Source organism: Anolis carolinensis, chromosome 1, assembly GCF_035594765.1.
Source record: "Anolis carolinensis isolate JA03-04 chromosome 1, rAnoCar3.1.pri, whole genome shotgun sequence".
Lineage (NCBI taxonomy): Eukaryota > Metazoa > Chordata > Lepidosauria > Squamata > Dactyloidae > Anolis > Anolis carolinensis.
The window spans coordinates 242992301-242998300 of NC_085841.1; the positions used below are offsets into that span (position 1 = coordinate 242992301).

A 6000-nucleotide genomic window follows, 5' to 3' on the forward strand; every position below is an offset into this window, starting at 1 on the left:
ACTAGATCCGTGACTGGAGGCAAGACGAACATGAAGCATGAACAGAGTCCGTGGTAAAACCGTGAGACAAGGCAAGGCTTGAAGCTAGATCCGGAAAGCAAGGAACTGGGATTACGAAGTCCACACACGATCTCTCTCCTCAAGCTGATCAATTGACTCCGCAAAGAATCCCTCGCGCCAAACACCTATATTGGGTCTCGTTTTCCCGCCAACAGAACTCTTTCCCTAGAGAACGAGAAGCGAAACCCAACTCTGTCCAGATGCATGACTCCTTAGAATTTCCCAAGGGAAGCAGACCTAATCAGCCATTTGTTTGGCAGCGATTCTCAGGCTTCTCCGATTAGCCTCCCTGACTCCCCTATCTTTAGAATAATTTTCCCTCCTGGAAAACGGGGGGGAGTTCTGCCCAAGGCCTGTTTGGCTGAATTCTTGAGGGCAAACATCAACATCCTGCAGGTGAAGAGACTCCGGCTCTTGCTGAACCGGCGAAAACCCCATGTTTTCCTCTTCGTCTGCCACAATAGTACTAGGAACAGGACTACAAGGCCCATGAGTCATCACAGCGGAGTTGTTTGTTCTGCTCCACAGTCACACAAGGTGGAGGATTCCTCCAGGTAGTGCCACCTTGCCAAGTTGTCTTTAGATCTGCCCACTCCACTTCTGAGTCTGTTCAGGGACTTCCAAGTTGCCCATTCTTGGTTTGCCCCTGGAGGAAGACCCTCATGGGGGGCCATAATTGACTTATCAGTGGGAAGAAGTTGGCCAGGAGATCATACACCTCTCTTCATCAAATTGGGATATAGTATTAGGAAGACTGAAAAAAGTGGAGGTTTAACCCACTGGTTACATCTAGGGAACAGGACAAACAGGATATAAAGGATGAAATAAATCAATATTTTAAAATCAATCAAGTACCTGAACTAAATTATTATTGATTTTACTTTTATTTAGTAATTTATGATTCTGTAATGTTGTTTACCTTGGACTGTTTTGATTAATGTGTTGTTTATTACCAAGGCATTGAATATTTACCTTTTTGCTTGGAGGTGTTCATCTCCATTTCTAAGCCAAAGAGCCAGCACTGTCCGTAGTCACTGCCAATGTCATGTGGCCACCATGACTGTATGGAGCGCCATTATAGCCAGTCACAATTACTCATCAATGGGACTAGAACAATGCCAATTGAGATTAAAAGTGGGACTAAACAAGGCTGTCCCCTATTCCCAATCCTCTTTGCATTGGCAATAGAACCTTTAGCTAACTTCATTAGAAATGATAAGAAAATTAACAATTTTAGAATTGGGAAGGAATTAATTAAAGTTAATTTATTTGCCAATGATGCCATGGTTTATTAGGGTCACTAGAGAACTCTTTAAAAGAAGTGATTAACAACATAAAGAAATTTGAAAAGTTATCAGGGTTGGCTATTAATGTTCAAAAATTAGAAATGTTATATAAAAACCTGACTTGGAAAGAGTTAAAAGGAATATGAACTATTTTGGGGATAGAAGTTAAAATACCTAGGCATATATATTCCCAAAAACTTAAACAATATAATACAATTAAACTATAATTATCTATGGAAAAAAGTTGACAATCAAATTCGTAACTGGGAAAAGCGGAACTGGGATATGTCAACTAAAATCAAGATAGTCAAAATGATGGTTATCCCTAAATTTTTATTTTTATTTCAAGTCCTACCATATAGCAGCCACAACAAAATAATCAAGAAATGGGGCAACTCAATGAAAACTTAGATAACAGGAGCAATCAAAAATGGAATTTCCAGCTCAATATTTTACTCCCCAGAAGAAAATGGAGGATGTGGGGCACCTAGTTTACAGGATTATTTTGAGACCTGCCAATTAACAAGACTGGTAAAATTAGACTTTGAATATTCAAGAAGATGGGCCAGAACTGAAAAAACAATAAACGGATGGGATCACTGCCTGTGTTTAAAAGAGCAGGTTGACAATAAGGTATTTAAAGAGATTATAGGGGGCCCAATGATCTCATAAATGGAGTGTTGGAAAAAATGGCAAAGCAAGTTCCCAATAAATAAAGAAGATACACTCCTAATAAAAAGGAACAAATATTTGTTATAGTGATAACAAATTTACAACATAATGGAATGAAATTGATAAAAGACCTCCTTAATCCAGACAGGACAATAAAAGACTGGGAGTTGATAGAGGATAGATGTGGTCATAACTGGCTTTTATGAAATGGTTTCAAATAAAGGATTATGGATTGCAGGAAACAGGAAAGTATAGAAACAGATTTTGACCAATTTTTAAAATGGAAATTAGAAAAGGAGAAAGGCCTGATGGGTGTCATATACCTTAACTCTTATTTGAAAAGGCACCATCCCTTTTTCTGAGTGGCAAAAAGCAAGAGCTTAATATGTTCTGAGAAAACCTAAAAGAAGCACTGCAATCCAATTCTCTCTCTGCCATGGTGCCATTTCTGAACATTTGGAATGCCTGGGCAAGAAAATTGTCATCTGCCCCCCTGAGACAGCATTGATGTAGGGGCTGGATGTTCATGTTTTGGGAATATGCTAACTGGATTTTCCTGCAGGGCAGGAGCTGGACTGGATGGCCTTTGTGATCTCTTCCAGTTTTAAGATTCTATGATCTATGAGTCATATGAAAATACACAATTTTGGCCTGAACTCCTGCCCTCAACTTGAAAATAATAATAATCATAATCATCATCATCATCATCATCATCTGTATCCTGCCCTATCTTCCCAATGAGGACTCAGTGTAGTTAAGAATATATAACGTCAGTATTCAATGCCGTATAATACAACCAGCCAATAAAGAAAATATAACATAAATTTAAAAATGTCACAGTAAATTTTAAACATAAGCTATACCATGATATTACATCAAATTAAACGAACACTAAAATTAGAATTTAGCTCAACTAATATAAGACTAAAACGTTTTAAAATTAGCAGACATTTTAAAAACATTAAAATTTCCAAGAATATAAACCCAAACTAGCAGCCGTATAAGGTAGACTTATATATGAGTTTATATGGTAATCCTCAATGACAGTATTAAAATGCTGAAACTCAATGTGTTTTTGTACTTAAATATTTTTTCATTTAAAAGTTCAGTGTTAAAATTCTAAGTCAATTGTGTTTATCTTTGGATGTGGAATTTACAATTTGGTTGAAAAATGTGTTTTAGTGTGTATATATGGCATAGAAGAAAGTGCAAGGGAACACACTTTTCTAACCCAACTTGACTTAAAAATGTAAAGGTTAATTATTTGTTGTTAGCTCTGAAATATTCTCATTGGGGAGAAATCCTTACTAAAGTAGACATTTCCAATTTGGAAATCCAGAAATGTAGATCTAAAATGTATTTATTGAGAATTTCGTTTTAATTTACACAATTTCTCCAATACCAATACCTTAGCTTTCTGATTATTCAGTTTACACAATCTTTGTTCTATGCACAAAATTATTAAAAATATTGTATAGAATCACTTTCAGGCTATGTAGACAAGGTGTATATAAACAGAAATGAATTTCGTGTTAAGATTTAGGTCCCATCTCCAAAATATCTCATTATATTTATATAGATACAGGCATTTAAAAATCTATCCCCCACTACGACCACCTTAAAATCCCAAACACTTCTAGTTCCAAACATTTTGAATAAAGGATAGTCAACAAGTAATAAAGTGTTACAAGGAAGAAATTAAGAACATGATCTGCATATGTAAACTTCCAGACAATATTGTTTAACAAAAGCATACCTTAGAAAATATTTTTACTGAATTTGAGAAGAAGTTTTTTCTATAAAAACAGTAGAAATTTTTGCAAGATCCCAATCTTCTCTTTCCTAATTACCAGTTCTCTGTAGTTTTCATAGAACCATTGCCTGGCAAGCTTAATATAGTAGAGCAAAGGTGTTAAACCAACCCCTTATAAGAGACACTGACAAACACATTCATTGTCAAAATTGAAATGTTTGGGAAAGCAGCACATCTCACGAATGCCTTTCATTTATCTTTTAAAAATGTATGATTTATTTCACACAGACTCATTACATTTGTGCAATACACCTACACACAGCAGCTTATACACTAATGTGTCATGACACACAGTTTGGAAAGCTCTGCATTAGAGGAAGGCCAAGAAAGGGGGAAAAAAAAATCCAATTCTTATCATTAGAATAACTTTCCTCTGAGTATGTCCTGAAGCCTGGAGGTAATATAGTTCAGGTACTCGGAAAATAATGAGGATTTATTGTACAGTAAAATAACATTATAATTATTAAGGTTACATGTTTGATAAAATGTATAATATTCCTTCAAGACATTTGGAGACTATTTTTAATTTTAGCTATTTTTTATTTTGAAATATTTTCAAAAAACAATGAACATATTTGTAATATATTGCTAATGATCAATGTTATCCATTATTGGCAAGTAAAGAGAAACAAGCAAGGAACGGTGAATGACCCTTCTTTTTAAAAAAGTGGTCACACCAACACTAACATATATAGCTTGAAAACATATTAGGTTTCCAAGCTCTGCTTAGGACTTTCCCCTGTTCAAAACAAATACCCATTTAGAAGCCCAGCATCTGTATCTGGCACAATCATGCAGCTGTCAGGGCCCACCATGACTGATTTACACTTTATATATCCCTTCGTGAGGCAGCTGGGTCTGGGAAGCTACCATCTCAAGTTTCCTACCATGCTCCAGAGTGACATTGTGTGAGGCTACACTGGGTATTATGGAGAATTTAAAATTGTGCTTCCCTTTTTAATGCCATCATCAGTAATCTCACCCCTAATTGCAAAATCTGGGGTGAGATGGCCTCTGGCATTTATTTATTTTTTTTGCACTCAATATTTACAACAATAAGATTCCAGTTTAACTGCCATAGCAAAACTGTATTCTGTTTCTGAAAGAATGTGGGCGATGCATATGTTCTATAAAACCTTGAACTGTCCAGCTATATAGATAAAACAGACACAGTTTCTTGAAGACATTTTACCTCTTTAGATCAGGTACAAGATAGCTTACCTTCTGCACATACAGAATTGAATCAGTGGTGTTATCACAATATGTTAACCAATGGTGTCTGTAGTGAACCTTACCTATTAGGCCCGAAATGAAGCCTTGGTAACAGTGAGTGAGGCAGGCATCCATTTTGTTGAGGAAGGCCAGGCAGCCATTTTGAGTGTGGTTAGAAAGGGGGGGAGCTTAGAAAGAGACTCCTAGGATTGGCCAGCCAGAGCAGATGGGAGGAGCCAAGTCTTAGAGTGCAGAGGAAAAAAAGAGCTCCAGGCAGTTCTGTTTTGGGGTTTGAAGAAGGGAGTTCTGTTTGAGGGTTTGAAGAGAGCAGTTCGGTTTTGGAGTTGGGAGTGTGTGTGTGAGAGAACTGAAAGCTATGGAAACTGACAGGCTAAGTCAGGCAGTTTGGATCTCTTGAGGGGAAGATAACTCAAGGGATTGACTCTCACTACTGGGCTGGTTAATAGAAGGACTCTAGGTTAGAGTTAGTTAACAACCCAGGGGAACTCGTGTCTAATCTCAGCAAATAGAGTGAGGGTTTTTGTGACCAATAGATAGATTGGTTGGTTGGAACTGTTTGAAACTAAGTGAAGTAATCTGAAGCATACAACTAAGTTAAGATGAAGAACGTCTGTAACCAATTACGCTTATGAACCTCTCTGAAGTAATTATTTGTCCGTTTTTAAGAAAATATATTTTTATTCTATTTTCAACTTTCAAGAGCCTCCACAGTGTATATTTTCCATCAAGAAGCCTTAATAAAAGTTCCAGCAATACAACAATAAAATACCACAGAAAAGCCTCATAGTGAACATCAGTTTGGGAGTCAGGGGTAGAAACAGTGTGGGCAGGGAATGGGAGAAATTTGCCTCAGACACATTTAACAACAAAAATCCTAAAGACATTTTAGGTTGGTGGCAGCTACCATTTTAAAAGAAAATCTAAAATCAAACGGTA

At 36.7% G+C, this 6000-nt stretch overlaps 1 long non-coding RNA gene across 1 annotated transcript in view; it reads right to left on the reverse strand.

The window, feature by feature from the left end:
• The window catches only part of LOC134295299 (uncharacterized), a 49693-nt gene extending 44152 nt beyond the window's left edge, over positions 1-5541 (reverse strand). Inside the window, exon 1 of the long non-coding RNA XR_010001826.1 lies at positions 5127-5541. This is a non-coding gene — a long non-coding RNA (uncharacterized LOC134295299). The remainder of the gene's footprint in view (positions 1-5126) is intronic.
• Between the last annotated feature and the right edge of the window lie 459 nt (positions 5542-6000).